The following is an 18,589-nucleotide window of genomic DNA, read 5'->3' as shown; positions in this document are numbered from 1 at the left end:
CCTCCCTCCCTCCCTCCCTCCCTTCCTCCCTTCCTTCCTTCCTTCCTTCCTTCCTTCCTTCCTTCCTTCCTTCCTTCTTTCTTCCTTTCTTTTCATGATCTGAGTAATGCCAATTGTTGGATTTCTGCCTACTTGTCCTTTGTTAACAGAATCCCAAGAACACTTTAAATCAATAGTACACAGATCTTTCTCTCAAGTCTGTTTTTGCAGAGCCTCACACAGGAGAGCAATCATCTTGCTAAGTGCCAGAGTTCAGTAACTTTAGACCACTCGCTGTCTAGCAGACAAAAGACAAGCAAATAAGTAATTGTAGTCAAGTCTAATGACTGCTGAGATGGAGGCACACACATAGCACAAGAAGATCCAGAGCTTTGGGCCTATTTCTATGTGGCCTGAAGGGCTGGATCAGGAGGCACAAGAACAGGATGTAGGGGCAGCACAGCATTCTGACTTTGTCCTTTATGTAATGGGTGTTCTGAGTCACCCACTGCTTCTCTGAGGTTGTTGCTCCTTTTGTAGAACGTGGAGAGCATGCAGCCACTGGGCTGTTACAAGGATGAGATCATAAGTGGTACATGTTTGGTCTAGTTCCAAGCTCCTAATAAGTATTCCATGTCAGAAGCTCCTTTTGGGGACACCCTGTATCTTTACATCAATCTAAAGTCACACCAGTCAGTACAGTGGTTCTGAAGATGTTCTGTCCACAGCCTATGTATATACGTGATGTCATTGCATCTGTTCTCAGAACCATGAACTCTCCATGGCTGGCCACAGAAGAGCGTTCTTCCTGTGCATCTGCCCATCCCTTGCACCTGAAGGGTTGGAACCACAGCTCCTTTTCCCAAGCTACCCTGTCAGCACAGCTTTCCTGAGACCATCTTCAGCTTTCTTCTTTGCTAGGAATGTTTGTCTGTGAAAGAAAACATTTCAAGTTGCCCCATATCTTCACTGCCTCAGGCTCATGAAAAGCTAAATCCGGTCTTGGCTCTCCAAAAAAGAATAAATCTCAGCCTGCCCCCAAAGAGGTTGCTGTCATAATTACATCTCCGTTTGGAAGTAATTTTGACTTAATCACATTACAGGGAGATTGTACCATTTCCTTGACCAAAGTTGGCTCCAAATTGGCTTGCTATTTCCCTCTGGTCCATGGATGCATCTATCTCTTTTTTTGGACATTTTTTGCAAGGAAAATATCTGGCAGTTAGAAAGGGAGATCAAATGCAGTGGCTCTGATTCCTTCCACAAGGAAATCAGGGTGACTAAGTTGTCAACTGCAGGTCCCGCCTCAAGTTATGTTCCTGATGCCACTGGAACTTCTGAGAGGACAGAGCTGGCTCAGCCACTGCCTCCCAATGGATGATGTGAGGAGTGCAATTAGACTAAGCTCTGCTCACTTCTTCAGGTTCTCTCTCTGTGTCTCTCTCTTTCTCTGTGTCTTTGTCTCTTTCTGTCTCTCTTTGTCTTTCTGTCTCCTTCTCCCACCCACCCCAAGATGCTCCTCTCTCATGCCACCAATAGAACACCTATCTAAGAGGTTTTCAGTGACCTGTCCTTTCTGTTGTCTTAAGGACAACCAAGGTATATCACAAGCACTGATCATGACAGGGTAGGGACATAAGAAGCCTGACTCAGAACAGCACTCTAGTTATGCTGTAGGAACATATCAAAAGGAAGATTGTGGGCTGGAATACAGAGGGAAGGCTTTCTGGGGAAGCTGGAGAGACTTCTCGTTGGCCTGAGATAGGAGGGATGAAAGGGAACCATCACAAGATAGGAACGTTCAAATGTGGGCATGGTGGCAGCCTCTTAAGAACAAAGGCTGGATTAGTACGATTTGAGAGGAGAGCTTCAAATCCCAAGGAATGGTCTGGATCAGACTGCAGCTGGCAAATCCATGGTGGGGACATGCAGGAGTTAACTAATCAAGAACAGTTTGGAAAGATGTTTCCCCTGCATCCCATCTTCCATCCAGAGTAAGTGGGAAAGCCCATGGGACCTGGAGAATAGATAGAAACCCACTGTGGGGAGCATAGGGCTCCCTCTCTGTAATGATGGGAGACACAGGCAGGGAGTAACTAGACATAGTATTTAAATTGGAAGAGCATGGAGAATGGGGGAGGTTTCATTATTACATGTTGACATTCTTTGAAATGTTCCAACAGGCTCTGTCACGCCTAAAATCACCCATGAGTAGCAGGTTAATCCCCATTCTGGGACCCTTCACTACATGTTGTTATTTGAGCCTTCTTATTCTTGCTAAGCAAAGGCATCGGCAAGGCAGAGCTTGCTCCATCTCTATCAATTTCTTCTTCCTCAGCCTGGTCCAAAGAACTGACAACACCTTTCTCAGCAATGGACACCCTCCAAAACAAGAAATCCTCTTACATGTCTGTCGCCTAACAAATCACTCAATAACAGAAGTCAATGGGACATCATTGATGTGGAAGGGAACGTCCTATGTTCTGGGCTTCACAAGCCACCTAGTAGCAGTTTTCCTTCTAGGACAGAAAATGGCCCTCCATCACCGTGGCCAGAGTCTCTCCCTGGTGGGCCATGAAGATAAAGAGAAAACTGCCCGGGAGGGCTCAGGAAGAGTTTGGAAGTGGTTATTAATGAAGGGCAGAACAGTGATCATACAGAAGAGGAAGTAAATGTGCCGAAGGTGCCGAAATGAAGAATGCCTGTTAATAGCACAAGTGACAGCTCATAGATCACTCAAAGATAGACTGCAGCTCGTGCTGTCTTAAGGGATGCAGACTGCATGATAATCACCCACGAGAAGCAGAGCATGGCTGAGCCACCTCTGCTGGCAGCTCGTCCTCAGTGATAACACCACACATTGTTTGTTTGTTGGTGGGTCTTTCCCTAGCCTGGTGTCCTGCTACAGAGCACAGAGTGTGCAGAACAATTAACCGCATAATAACACCAGTAAGACTTGAAGCTATAATCACATGAGAAGACCCGAAAGATGCTGTAAATCTCAGTCTCTGCAGCAGGCACTGTGGCAGAATTTCTCTGAAAGAGACCAGCTTCAAACATCAATGAAATCAGTGTTAGATACAGCATGGCAGTGAAGACATGGATTTGGTGCAAATGGAGTGGCCTCACATCCCTTCCTCTAGGATACTTGGTTTTCTTTTCCTTTTCCAAAATGTGTCTGAGGGCACGGATGATAGCTTGGTTAGTAAAGTGCTTGCTGTGCATGCCTAAAGACCTGAGTTCAATCCTTAGAACCTACATAAGAGAGCTTTTCATGATGATATTGGCTTTTCATACCAAAGTTATGGAGGCAGAATCAAGCTGATTCCTATCGTTTTCTAGCCATTTAACCGAGATTAACCAGGCCAGTGAGAGACCCTGCCCTCCAAAACAAGGTAGATGGTATATGGAACACATGGAATACAAGAAATGAAGTTGACCTCTGACCTACACACACACACGCACACACACACACACACACANAGAGAGAGAGAGAGAGAGAGAGAGAGAGAGAGAGAGAGAGAGAGAGAGAGAGAGAGAGATGAAATGAGAAGGTTGGGCTATGTTGTTCAGCTGCTCAGCTGTCTGGAAAGGGTTGAGGGGTGTCAGCATAAGCTTGCCTGGGGAAGCCAGAGTCCAAACATAAATCTGAAATGCAATTCTAGTTGTATATCTAAAAAAATACCCATGAAATGCCAGAGCCTTGTAGTCTGTCTAGAAAACTTTAAAGATCTTTCACCTTCGAACCTGTCTAATGACAGCAATAACAGACCTTCAGAATGAATGTTTTTAACATGACATCACTGGTATTTTAAAATGAGAAATCAAGGATGTTCTAGTTGATTTTTTTTCATGGATACTCAGAGTTGAAAGGGTGAAGGATAACCCACTTTAGTCCCCTCCCACTGCCCCAGGCTGTCCAACTTTTCTGCCGTGGCTCTTGCAGAATGCTGGGATGCCTGCTGTCCAGCTCTTCCCCCCGAACTCCATCTTTTGGAAGGCTGAGGTGTGGGTAGATGCTGCACTATTTCCTAGGGGGTCATTGAGCAGTCATCTCTTTTGGAAAAAGCCAAAACAGCTTCAACGACTCAGGAATGAGACTAAACATGGTTAATCTCCATCTCCCCTTTTTCAGCCCATCTACCCCAATTCTTTTTCAGCCACTACTCAGGAAAACCCTCTTCCCTGGATCTGTAGGAGCTCTAGTTTCCTAAAGAGCTGAATATGAAATATGGATGTCAGCAGAACATATTAAGGGAGGAGCACAGGTTTAAGGTCAGCTTGCAAGGTGGTTGTGTGAGCAACTGAGACAGGGACGAGTAAGCATGGTCTAAGGTCTGCTAGACATGGGGGTGGCAGATCTGCTGTGTGGGTGGGCCTGTGTTTCCACCACAAAACCCCATACATGGAGTAGTGTCGAGTTAGTAGAGATCCCTTCCTTACATTTTGAAGCTGGGAAAGTCCTGATCAAGATGCCGTGGGGTCCAGTATCTGGTGAGAGTCCACTTCCTAGTTCATAGATGGGTGTTTTCTATTGTGTCCTCATGTGGCAGAAGGGACAGGTGAGACCCATACTCTTTTTATATAAGGGCTCTATTTCTGTCATTTAGAACTCATAGACTGTCTAAAGAAGCCATCTCCAAGTGCTGTTACACTGAACAGTGGGGTTTATCGTGAACTTGGGGTGACAGAATTGACATTTTTCTCTACTTAATCTAAGTGGGAAGTTGGTCTATCACGTTATTTTGTGGAGGGAATGGAGAGGCACATAGCTGATTTTCCCAGAAAGCCAGATCCTTTTGGGACCCAAGTCATCTATCTCACTGTCATACTCTGGGAGGCATCTTTTTGATGACCATCTCCTCAAAGGAAACTCCTCAAAGGAAACTATTGTGTCCTTTTTCTCAGTTCCAGAGTGACCATAAGCATTATGGCCAATCATACATATGTTCATCTAATGATTCTAGAGGAGAATTTTAGAAGAATCAATTAGTGATGGAGTCAATAACCTGAACTGCACTGGGATGCAAAATGTCCAGAAAGTGAAGTCAGGTTCAGACACCATTTATTTGTGACATTCTGTTGCGTTGCTTTCCACCAGAGCTGAGAAAGACACTTTTAGCTCACTGATCCTGTTCAGATGCTGTTCAGCCAGGTTGCCATGTGTTGGTATGAATGTTTTCTCCAGGTGTCAGACACTCATCAGGGGCAGGGCAATGGATGAGAAACTCCCCAAACTAGTGTCCCTGCACACCTGATTCTATCTATAGTATATGACCCTTGAAGTCAGCGTGGGTGGGCGTCGCAATCTGGGTGACAGATTGGCTGCACATTCAGATCCAGAGAAACCTCTCAGGGGCTCTGAGCAGCTAAGAGGGAGTTCATTTCAGACCTAGGAAGGATAGCATCTGCTGAGCCATGCAGAAGGATCGTTGTAGAGTCCTCCTTCCCTTTCCTTTTGAAGATCAAGCTGATCCCAAAAGGAGGGAGAAAAACTTATTGGTTAGGATTGAGGTTGACACCCTGGAACAAATTAAAAATGTGTTCTCTGCCCCCAAGTGCTAGAGACAAGCAGCAGCCTGCCTCTGGGGAAAGTGGCCTGTCCCAAGCTTTGCTGTAACTCTGTAACTGTTAATAACTTTTAATTGTGTCTTTTCAAACAAACACACATATAAAAAAATCCATTCATTCAAGGAAGATTTGTGTTCCTCCTCTTTGTGGGCTTGGTTGGGGCTAATGATTGTTACCTGTTTACACTATGGGACCTTGTCTAGGCAAGAATAAGAGGAAGGGAGAAAGCCATGCCATTGAGTCAAGCTCTTCAGTCCCCAGTGTCTGGGGGTGATGGTCCTGTTGCTATGGGGCTCTAGGCAGACTCAGTCATCCTAGTGATGAGAAATGTCCAGGGCTCGACTCTGTTCCTCGCATCATCTAAAATGGGGAAAGCCATAGACTCTACATAGCTGAGCTTTCTTCCTGTACCTTCATCTGAGCTTTACCCTCTGGCTCTAACATAGAAGGGTTCAGCCCTCTCCCCAGTTCTTTGGAGGAGCCAAAGATCTCAAGATCTGAAAGTGTATTTGTAAGGGCAGGTAGGAATCTAAGGCTGGCTGCTGCTTGCCTGGCTGGGTACCCTTGTCTGAAAGGTACCTGTTCCTGGCCAGTTGGATAGAAGAGTCTATTGCCCCCTTGATCCCTGCACATTTTCTTCCTTTAGAAAGGATAAACTCATCCCTTTCTCCTCTCCCTTATGAATGACATTTTGTCCCCCTGCCCAGTATCCTGGCTAGTTTCATCTACAGTTCATGGGGCTGGCCTGTGGCTTCTGCCTTATATAACAGTTTTTTTAATCATAAGGCCAAAGTGCAAGGAAGTTGGGCTGGTGGGTCCTGGTGCTCTTGTTTGCCTCATGATCTTACAGAGGGGGGCACAGATACTGTGTTCACATTTAGTTGGTCCATCTCATGCAGGACAGAAATGTCTGCCACTTTGCCTGAGAAACAAACCCAAAGAACAAAAACCCATTCCCAATCTGGTCACCCTGCTTTTCAGCCCCTCCTCAGACATGCTCTCCCCAGAAGAGTTTGACCTTTCATGGCTGGGAAGGCTGTTACTTTCTTCTTCAGCCCACTGTATGAGGCTACCCATATGAACTGCGTGAACTTGCCCCTTTCTCTTATCAGCTCATGAAGTCTGTGAGGCTCATGGCCCGGAATGGTCGCTTTAGCATCAGTGTTTGCGTCCTTGGTGGGAGAGCCCAGAGACCATTATTTGGAGGAATAAAAAAGCCGAAGCAGGTGTAGAGGTCATTGGATCATGTGCTGCTATTGTTAATGAAAATAATTTAAGATATTATTATAGAGTAGAATCCAGAGTCCCCAGGAAGCCATCACAATCAGGAGATCAAAGCTTAAATACTCTCAGCCCTGGGTTACTTCGTTGAGGTGGGAAGGGTTCATGGAAGTTACCCATATAGGACACTTTCCCATGCCACTCTACCCTATAACACAAAGACAGTAGCCAGGGAGTACCCATGAAGTCCAGAGGAGATGGGGAGAAGGCAGCAAGATAAAGAAGAAATAGAGGGCAGGGGAGATGGTTCAGTGGATGAAGCGCTTGCTGTGCGAGGATGAGGGTCTGAATTAGGATTCCAAACAGCCATGTAGAATCTGGGTGTGAGAATGCACACCTGTGTCCCTAGTGCTGGAAGATGGAGACTGGAGGACCAGTGGCCAGCCAGTCTATTCAAAAGAGTAAGCCACAGGTTTAGTGAGAGATCCTATTTATAATAATATTACATAATAATGATAAAACAACAACAACAATAATAATGATATAGAGGAGGATATATGTGGTCTTCACATGTGCACATGCATACCAGAATACATACATACATACATACATACATACATACACACACACACACACACACACACACACACACACACACACACACACGAAGTAGAACACAGAGGTAGAAATTTTAACCAAATGTCCTCCCTGCATTGATCTTTCCCTCTTTTTGCCCAGAGAGTGCTGGCTCAGGAGCCTTATCAGAGCTTATACATTCTACCCTCTATTTGGCAACCCTCCCCACACCACCCCCCCTGCCCTGCAGCCCCTTCCCCTGCCCACCCTCCTCCTTCCCTCACTGCCTCCAAAATCAATTTTCAGCAAGAGCAGCAGGTTCTGAGCCATCTGGGGTTGCTGGCAGCATCACCAGCCCGTAAGCAGCTCAGTCTGTTTGCCGTAAACCAGCCCCCGAGTTTCTCTGCCATCCACAGCCTGCCCTCTCCCTCCTTCCCCCACTGCAAGAGGGAGGAGGAAGACTTGGTACTGGACCAGAGGGGTCTTCTCTTGAGGAGTCACCCAGCCCCAAAGTGTATAGTACTTTGAGTGGGTAGCAGGGTCAGGCCTTGCTGGCCCCAGGCAGCCAGACAGCACTCACAGGCCACTTCCCCACCTGTGGGGAAGGACGGATGCGTTAATTAGCAGGCAGAGCACCGTGTAGGGGAGGCTGGAGCAGTGCCACAATCACAGAGAGTCACTCCTCACCTCCGCTCAGGCTCCATCTTGGTGGCAGCTCCTTTCCTCTTGTCTGAAGGTAAGGAGGGAGGATGGAAGACCTCCTCATGCCTGTGTGTCACGGCACCTCTGCAGATTTTCACGAGGATGCAGTTGATCTGGAGGATGACTGAGCGGGTATACTCTGGATATGGTGACTATGAGTTTGTGTTAGGGCGAGCATCCTGTCCACACAAGCCTTGTGCATGCATACTCTGAGCATGTCTTCAATCACCACCTACTTCTCCAAGTAGTTTTAGTCTTCCACACAGGAGAGCATTTTAGATGATGTCATCAGCATAAAGACCCACCACGGTGGGTTTTTTTTTCATTTTCTCTGACATCTCCTCCCCCAACATCCCCCCCCCCCGGCAAGCTCCATTGTTCACGGTATCCTTGATTGTAGTCTATAGCCAGCTTTTCTTTCAGTCACCAATTGACACAGAGCTTATTCTCTGATTAGCTTGACCCTAGGTGAACAGGGAAAGAGGCATTGAGAATATGACCCTTCCTTCTAGAACTTTCCCTGAGGGCCTAGGTGTGTCAAAACCTTACCCCTGTCACCTCTCTAACTTTCTGCTTGTTCTTTGCCAACACACTCAAGTGTACTGGGAGAGGAAGCTGTGTCATGAATGAACTGGACACCAGGGGCTGGACACAGCTTTATCACTGTCTCCCTGGCCTTTGATCATCCCACCTACCTTGAGCCATGGCAGCTTCTGCTGTGAAATAAGCAGTTAACATGTCAAATTGTGTTGATTTTCCTCAACATCAATGCTGATATGAAAACTCCACACATTTGTGGAAATCGCTACTCCTTAGTTGAAACTCTAGATTCACAATGATTCTCACCACAGGACCCACTGCAAAGTAGATTTTCAAAAAGGTAGAATTCTGTAAAGTTAGTTTCCACAAGGTTTTTGAAATCCTGTTACATGTCACAAATTATTTCAGATTCTTTGGGTAATGTGGGGAGATAGGCTGTAAGAAAAGGGCCTACAGAATAAGTTTGCATGGAGGGCCCTACATAGCTGGATATCCATAGACCAATTGCCCTACACAAAGATGATGGAGGCTGCTGTTGGAAGAACCAAATTAGCTATGTTCCATATCCTTGACTTCTGTTTTCCAGCCACATGTAACTTTGCAGCCAATACTCATTGACGAAGACATAAGGACTCTGCATCATGGCCCCTGCGTGCCACCCCATTCACAGTCCCTTTAGTTTAAAGTGGGACTAGTTGTGTTTCTCTAGCCAGTGCCACAGGGGAATAGATGCCCCCTCAGCTTTCCAGCACAGCCCTGACAGTCTTCTTGTGCAAGGTGGGTTGGTGTGAGAAATCTAGTGCCCATTACATGCAAATTCCTGGACTGATTGAAGGAACATTCAGGGACTTCTCTCCACACACACACACACACACACACACACAAAAACAAAACCGTGACAGTTGTTTGAGAACATCTTTAAAGGAAGCAGCACCTGCCTAAGGGAAGGAAATCAGTACAGATAGAAGGGAGAACAGTCACTGAAAGCTGGTGGCTGCATTGAGCCCCCAGCACTCCTAATGACAGGAGCCCATGGCGGCCAGAATGTACTGAGTCGGGCTCCTTCCAGGGAATCATTGAACTTCGTTGCCTCCTCTCTACCCCTCAGATCAGGACTGTATTTGTGTTCTTACATATTGGTAATGCTGTCTTTCTGGTGGTTGTTGCTGGTGAAATGCCCACACAACACTGAGGGATTGGGAGGAGAACCAAGCTCATGAAGACAGGGAAGAACTACTGTGGCTGTTTTGCTAAACAGGCATGGTGTGAACATCCTCTGAAGTGCTTGCTTATACGTGGAAGTGAGGGCTCCTCTCTGTATTCCCAGGGAAGCAGAATGGAGTGGTTAAAGACTCACAACTGGTCAAGGTGCCCAGAACAAGTGACTGTTGAATGCTCAACCTTACATATGTCACCCACCCGGAGGCCCACAGAAGAGGGGCAAGAAAGACTGTAAGAGCTGAGGCTGCTGGGTGTGTGTGAGAGGGTGTGTACGTGTGCCTGCTGTAAAACAGTGCCTTCTAGACTCTGCACAACCACTGCACTCACTCAGGAACTCACCTCAGCTGTTGGCACCTGCAGAAGACCTACAGCAGACTGTGCCCTGTCAACATTTCATCCTGCATGGGGGAGGGGCTGGTGTGGCTGCCCCATCTGTCACTGGGGGACAATGAGAAGTCTATGGGTTCTGGAAGAGGAAGTGTCATTTTCTTCAGTGATATTGCCGCTGGTATCTGTATTGTATAAGTAGCCCAACACTCATGCTCTTGCAAGCAACCTTCACTGGGTGGGGTGAAAATGAAATCGTGGGGCTGTTGGGGGGAAGAATTTCAGTGGGAGAAAGAGGAGGAGGGGAGAAGGTAATGGGGAAAATGACCAATTGTGTGTAGGGAGTGTGTGTGTTTGCACACGTGTGTGCATGTGAGTTTGTCAAAGAATTAAAAAATGAAGGGGGTGAGCTGTGGAGAGTGACATGCCAAAAAGTAAAAATTGTCATCTCTCCATTTTGTCCTGGATCTCTTGGACATGAGGAATGGTGTTTGCCTATCATGGGTTTTCTCTGTGCAGCAGACAAGGAACTGTCAACAGAAGAGGGAACTGAGAGAGACATTAAAGTCCAGGTTAGCTCACAAGACAGTGGAGAGGCAAAGGCGAGGTTAACTCTCACCTTTCAGCTTTTTTTCTTCTTCAATTATTGTGGTTTTATTTAAATGCAAAACATGCACGCAAGCCATCTATTCATTTTCTTTGCTCTGTATCCTGGCGTTGGGATTGGTGACTCTGATGGCCAGCTGTGCTGCTCTTTCTATGATAGCTTTTCAGCTCTTAAAGGAAACATTGTGAGCAATCTCAGCACAGAAAGATTTGTTACACATCAGCTGGGCTTCCAGCTCCTTGACATTGTGGACCAGAAACTTCCAGAAGCCACTAGGCAGCATGTGCTTGGTTTTCTTATTGCTCCGATAACCAACGTTGGGCATCAGGATCTGGCCCCTTGAATCTCCTCCATACCTCTGGGTTGCCACCATTTTTCCTTAATTTTAACATATTCGTCTGACTGGAGCCTGATGAGCTTCTTGGTCCTCTTTTTGATGATCTTAGGCTTCACCAGAGGCTGGAGGGCAGCCATGATGCCACAAAATAGATGGTAGCCCACCTCTCAGATGTTACACCTTCAAGATTTGGGTTATTTGACCTTGTTCTCTATATTGATCTTTGCAATTCTCTTTTTTATTTGGATCATGTTTATATGTTCATGTGACATGGGATAAGGATGATCATGACTGAGCAGTCCTATTGGTCTGCACACATTGTAACTAATGTAGTCCTAAGTGTCCCCACACATTGGAACTAATACAGTCTTCCAGGGACACAGGCCAGATGAAGCTTTCCAAGCTTAACTGGTACAAGGTCATAAGAGAGTCCTCAGAAGAATAAATTCTCAGAGCCCACTCTTTCTCCTTTTTCCAAACACCATGCTGAAGGGCCACAGGACTTTGACTGGCCAGCACTGCCATGATACCTGCTGTTATTAGGGGTTTGCAAGATCCATTCTCAAAAGCACCTTTTACCTTCTATTCCATTTCCCACTTGCATTATATTCTTAGTCCCAAGTTGGATGACAGATCTAAGATCTTCCTTCACTGTAGTTTTCCTGTGGACTAGATGGCTTTGGTGACGTGTCCAGACCGTACAGGCATGACAACAGTCTCTCTGCTTTAGCAGGCTGTGTCAGAACAGTAAAGGACTCCTTATAGTTCTACTCCACACAGGGAAGTGTAAGAAGGTCGGCCATATGTCTGAGGTTCTGTACTCCAGTCCGTGGATTCCCTGAGCACAGTCTCACACTAAGCTTCTGTCTAAGATCAAAGTGAATAGGGCAGCAGGACCAGGCAACATGGCTGCCTTGCCTTGATAGGTCAGTTCTTGTGAGACCAGAACAAATACCCCGTGAAGATGGTTAGAATGTGGGCAGGACTGTTCTTTCCAGGGATGGAGGGAGAGAAGGTGGAGGCTCCTTCAACCACCCAAGCTCAACAGCTGATTCCTCTATAGCAGAGAGACTCTAAAAGAAGTTCTTGCTTAATTAAGAAAGAATTGAAAACAATTCCAAGAAGCCATCTTCTGTGAAGAAGACTGTATAGCCAACAAAAAATATTACCGAAGCATATAAATTTCTGTATTCCTTCTTCATTGTTCCATTGCAAATATTATGTGTCCCTCAAAGGCCCAAGTGGTGAAAGCTTGGTCCCTGGTGTAAAGCTGTTGGAAAATGGTGTAACCTTAAGAAAGTGGAGGCTACTGGGAGTTCTTTAGATCACTGAGGGAATGGTGAAATTCAGGGTTTGCCCCCTCCTTTCTTTCTTTCTCCTCCCAGCCATGGGGAAAGAAATTGTGATTTGCCACATGCCTCTGGCATGAAACAATTGTTTCAATGTTCATCTATTTATCACGGTAAGGAAAGGCTTACTAACACACTCTCTTCCTCGGTGATTGCTGTGGGAGTTGAGAATTAAATCATTTTAAAAGAGGCTTCCATTCAAATTAAGCTGTTGGAAACTTGAGTAAGAGGGTCAGGCTTTCCATCAACGAGTAAGATCTATGGCACTACTGGAAGATCACCTTTATTTATTTAAAGTATCTTGTAAGCTAGCCTCATCTCTCTGACTTCAGAACTCCTGTGTCACCCACCTCACCAGCACACAGGGTGCATATATAGACATCTCTACATGGACGCATAGGACAATGGCCCAGGCACAATTGCCTTGGGGAAGCCCTTTAAACTCATTTTAACCCTCTGGCTCCTGGTTAACTTGCTGTGAGGTACATAGCCCTCTTGACCTCTTTCTGGTATGTTATACCATTCTTCTCTGGAGGAATACCAGCCACAGAGACTCAGCCAAAGAAAAGGAGCTCTGACCTGGTAATCCTATGAGCCATGTGATTTCTGTTTGTTTGTTTGCTTGCATGGTTTAAGACAGGGTTTCATTTTGCAGCCCAGGCTGGCCATAAATACATTGTGTTTCCCAGGATGGTCTCAAATTTAGGGCAGTCCCCTCTCCTTGGCCTCTTGAGTGCTGTGATTATAAGCATAAGGCACCATGCCCAGCTTGAGCTGTTTGAATTCTTACAGCAACACCCATAGGTAAGACGGGCTGTGCCTCAGTTTCCTCGCTTGTAAATGGAGCTGTGGTATTTGCCTTCCGTACTTCAGAGGGCTAAGAAGCTTCGGGAAGCCACCGAGCTCAGCGCACAGAACAGGAGTCATCCACACTCAGGAACGGGTCCAGCAGAGTTTGTATGCGGAGGATCCCACAAAGTTAAGGAACTGCACTCACCAGTTATAAAAGGTAACAGTGTCAGATGGTATGACGTGGGAACGGGCAAGAAACACTCTCCGTGTAAACAGTGCAAGATTTAGACTCCTTGGCTGCTAATTACACGAAGAGACCAAGACACTTGTAAACCCATCTGCTGTGCTGAGGATAATTCCATACGGTGGGAATCTGACTGTAGCTCTTACAGAGTGGGTTAAGTAGATGCAGGAGGGCTGGGGCAGGGGCAGCTCACTGGGAGCCTTCTTTACCAGTTCCTGAGCACTGCTGCAAGCATTAGCCCCACTTAATGTTCATGCCAGGGTGAAGTGGGTATTAGGTTCATATCCCTTAAATAAAAAAAACAATTTGTCCCAGATTATACAATTAATAAGCAACTACATCCAGCACACTTGTTCATGTCCCAAATTCAGTCCTCCTCTTCATCAATGCTTAAGAGAAATCCAATCTTGGGTACTTTACTGGATTTGCAGGAGGGAAAAACCAGCCTTCTTAGTTTGATGGCAAAGATGGAATTTACAAGTCCTGTTGTATGTAGCAGTAAGCTTTGCTGCCCGAACATCAACTTAAAAGACATTTTAAATGTGAGAGTGCATCACCCCATTTATTGCAACATGGACTGAAACATGCCTGAATTAGTGCGTTCATTTGTTTTTGCCTCTGATCCTGGGGCACTAGGACTAAGGGCCAGCTAAACAAGGGGTACAGATATGCTCTGATCTTAACCAAAGCTGTCTAGAGGAATCTGATGTCTTCTGTGAGAAGGCAATATGTGTTCTTCGATGTGAATATTGACTCATAGCAATCCCACTCTCTAAAATGACTTAACAGGACATTGGCTGCAACCCTGTCATTGTGTCTACTTGCTGTGTATGAATTTGAGGGTAGGCCTTACCCAAGCCACAGGAAGACTGGCTGTGTTATGGAAGCATGGACAAATAAGTGGGTGCTCAGATAAACACCAAAAACAGGTCATTAATTTAAGCCAAGCCTCAGGCTCCCTCTGTTTCCCCTTTTGCCTTATCTTACTCTCAGGGCTGATCTGTGGTGGTGGTGGTGGTGGTGGTGGTTAGAGATGGTCCATTTGAAGAGGATCATCCGAGGACAGTGTAAGAGATGCTAGTTGTGCATGCTTATACCTATTTCTCCTTAGATCTAAAGAACTCAATTGGAATCAAGATGGATTTAGGCAAAACTACCCCCTACACATACCAAAAGGATGTTTATCAATTTATTTGACAGCCATGGATGTAAGCACCTTTTTTTTTCTCTTTTTTTCTTGTATTTTATTAGATATTTTCTTTATATTTCAAGTGCTATCCCAAAAGTTCCCTATACCCTCCCCCCGCCCTGCTCCCCTACCCACCCACTCCCACTTCTTGGCCCTGGCGTTCCCTTGTACTGGGACATATAAAGTTTGCAAGACCTAGGGGCCTCCCTTCCCAATGATGGCCGACTAGGCCATCTTCTGCTACATATGCAGCTAGAGACACGAGCTCTGGGGGTACTGGTTAGTTCATATTGTTGTTCCACCTATAGGGTTGCAGACCCCTTCAGCTCCTTGGGTGCTTTCTCTAGCTCCTCCATTGGGAGCCCAGTGTTCCATCCTATAGATGACTGTGAGCATCCACTTCTGTATTTGCCANGNACTGGCATAGCCTCANANGAGACAGCTATANCAGGGTCCCTTCAGCAAAATCTTGCTGGCATATGCAATAGTGTCTGGGTTTGGTGGCTGATTATGGGATGGATCCCTGGGTGGGGTAGTCTCTGGATAGTCCATCCTTTCATCTTAGCTCCAATCTTTGTCTCTGTAACTCCTTTCATGGGTATTTTGTTCCCTATTCTAAGGAGGAAAGAAGTATCCACACGTGGGTCTTCCTTCTTCTTGATTTTCTTGTGTTTTGCAAATTGTATCTTGGGTATTCTACATTTCTGGGCTAATATCCACTTATCAGTGAGTGCATATCTAGTGACTTCTTTTGTGATTGGGTTGGGAGGTAAGCACTTTTATGTCTCTAAGATGTTTGTCACCAGCTGAGGAGTTTCTCTCTCTGGGTGCTGTCTGTTGAATCATGTAGACTCTCTGGCCTGGATCACAAGTCTTTTGATCCCCAGATATCTGAACAATGGCAGCAAGCCAACATGTCCACTGAGGAATGAACAGGAGTGGAGTGACTAATCACATTCTGAGCCACTATTTGTAATTGGCTATTTTAATTAGTGAGAGAGATCAGGTGTAAAAGCTAAGAAAATGGCCCTTTCAGAAAATTGTAGGAACCGTTGAGCCACAAAGGTCTATGTGTTTTCAATTCTAGGCTGGACACAGTGTGAGGCACAAAAGTCATATAAAAATATAGCTTTTGTCCCAAAGCATTCATGGCACACACACAGCGTACATTCTGTGAACGTAACTACTCACATGACATCTACAGAGGAATAGCACTAATTAGATTTCCCTTTTCCCCCCTGTCAATCTAAAACTTGTCCATTAAAGAGAGATTCCGTCTTATGATAATTCTATCATAGGGTTAACTTACTTATTCTTCTGCTGCTTCTATTATGTCCATCCTGTCTAAGACCCTCCTTAGTTTGGTGATAGATGAGTTTGATTGGCTTTTGCACACAGTGGGAAGAATCCTACCCCCTACATCAATGCAAAAAAACATGGCTGAAGGTCTGCTTCCAAAAGCACAGGTTATCAGCTTCTCGATTCTGAAAGGAACACCTGGTTGCTTGGAAGTATCAGGTGATCTAGGAGGAAAAATGTAGAATGGAAAGGATTGGTTTCAGGGGACAATGGCCATAGAAGATCAAAGATCCTGGGAGGCACCAGCATGCTTGAGAGCAGGCCAACCTCTGTGACATATACCTGGTGTCATTTTCTAGTGGAGATTCCTGATTAGTGGAAGGAGTCACAAAACAGTTGGAAAATGTAGCCTAGGATGCACTGTGCCTTTCTATACAACTGTTTGAACTAGAAGCTTACAATTTGCTGTCTGGAAAGTGTGCCTCAGATCTTTGTTTGTTTGTTTGTTTTATTGAGGATGGACAAACTGGACTGAGACCTGCCGTGTGACAGTTCATTTTGCAGATAACCTGCATGCTTCCTCTCCCCCTTTATTTTTTTAATATTTTTTATTATGTATTTTCCTCAATTACATTTCCAATGCTATCCCATAAGTCCCCCATACCCTCCCCTCCACTTCCCTACCCACCCATTCCCATTTTTTTGGCCCTGGCGTTCCCCTGTACTTTTTTTTACCCAAGGAAAGCCTCTTCTTTAGAAATGAGCCCGATCAAGTTTCAAGAAAGTCCAGTTGACTCTTGATTCCCACTTTGGATAATGGCCTGGTTAAACTTTCATGATAGGCTGCACTATATTCAATCTAGTGGCCCATATATTTATAGGGCAACTTCTCTGCAAAGAGATAGGCAAGCACCCTGAAAGAAATCACCATGAATAATGCACATGGCTGATGCACTCGCTCATGGTAGAAAACAAAGGGTTCTGCAATGAGTAATACAAGGTAAGATTGGACTAAATGCCGATGGACATCTCAAAGGGTTGTGCTGTTTCAAACTAAGAGACCGTTTAGGCAGGACAATGAGTTAATCTGGGAATCTGTCAAAGAAGACAATGTCCATAGATCTTGGACAATTTGTATGATTTCCCCAAATAGATATGGGTTTGGTGGCCTTTCAGGGAGTGGTGTAGATACAGAAGATGCACTTCCATGGGGAAAATGGACTAACCTATAGAGTAAAAGAAAAGAGAAGAATGAAAGATGAGATTGTGGAGGGTCAGGTGAGCGTAGGGGGAGATTCTGAATATCAGGTTGAAGCTCTGCTATGAGAGGGTTTGAGAAGCAGGGACACAAGGAATGTTGAGTCCTGATAGAATACTCTAAAAGGAAGAATTAAGTGGTGCCGGAGAGGGACAAATAGAAGACTATTGCAGTGTCAACAAGAGATAGTACATGGCCTCTGCACCAGTGTGGTAGCCATTGTTGAGGAAGAAAATATTGCTGATAGGCAGCATGGCAGAAAGTCATCTGAAGTCACTGGGCTTAATGACCCTGAATCAGTGTTCAGACAAGCAAAACTGAACGGACCAGACTGTTGCTGTTTTTTATTTTCAGACTGTTGCTGACTTTTTGCCTCCATGACTGTGATGATAAAATACCATCAAATGCTGGACTCGAAGGAAGTCACCTGGTTCCTGAAGCTGCCCTGCCTGTCTTGCCAGGCTTCAATTATGAGAATCTTCATTGCTAACATACTGAGCCTCACGCTGTAAGAAAGAAACCTGATTAGTGAATGGACTTCAGAAGCGAAAGCCTGAAAGATAAATGATAGATAGATATAAAGAAAAGGAGGATAGGTAGACACAAACAGAAGAGGGTTGCCAGGTGAAATCATTTCATTAGTAAAAATAGAAATGTGGGACCTTTGTCTGTGGCCATGTAGGACACAACCTACCACTGCCAAGGAATCTGCTTATGCCAATCAACACTCTCTGTTGGATAACTTCCCAACGATGGACACATATGACAAGACTCCTACGTGTGGGGGGGGGGTTGTGTGTTGTATGCATGTGTGCATGTGCATAGCATGCATGTGTGCATGTGCATAGCATTCATGTGTGCCTAGTTGAAATTATTAGCCAAGTTAATTGTAATTTGGCCACTATTGCTGATTTCATAGAATTCTCAAGACCATGCTGGAGGCCCACCAGATGTTCGCAGCCCCTACTACCCATAAGAGGACTAGACTACTCTGAGGGAATGATGCAGGGGGCTGCCCATCTCCACCATTCATCCATCATAACTTCTTCACTCTGTGGGTCAAGGTAGTTTTGAATTATGCATAACTAGGTCAGGAATTAAAAGAGATTATTTAATTATAAATATATATATATATATATATATATATATATATATATATCTTCTTCTTCTCCTCCTCCTCTTCCTTTTCCTCCTTCTTCTCCTTCTTCAAACATGTATCTCAGTGTCTAGTGCCAGTGTTCTAAGGAACGTGCATCATTGATTTAAAAAGAAAGATGCTCAAGGAGCTAAAGGGAACTGCAACCCTATAGGTGGAACAACAATATGAACTAACCAGTACCCCGGAGCTCTTGTCTCTAGCTGCATATGTATCAAAAG

The 18,589-nt window shown here is 45.3% G+C and overlaps 1 pseudogene; it reads right to left on the bottom strand.

Moving 5' to 3' along the window:
• Positions 1 to 10,823: 10,823 nt before the first annotated feature.
• Positions 10,824 to 11,218, bottom strand: LOC110296952 (annotated as a pseudogene).
• Positions 11,219 to 18,589: the final 7,371 nt, after the last annotated feature.

Source organism: Mus caroli, chromosome 6 (genome assembly GCF_900094665.2).
Source record: "Mus caroli chromosome 6, CAROLI_EIJ_v1.1, whole genome shotgun sequence".
Taxonomy (NCBI): domain Eukaryota; kingdom Metazoa; phylum Chordata; class Mammalia; order Rodentia; family Muridae; genus Mus; species Mus caroli.
This window is presented reverse-complemented; position numbering and strand designations above follow the sequence as displayed.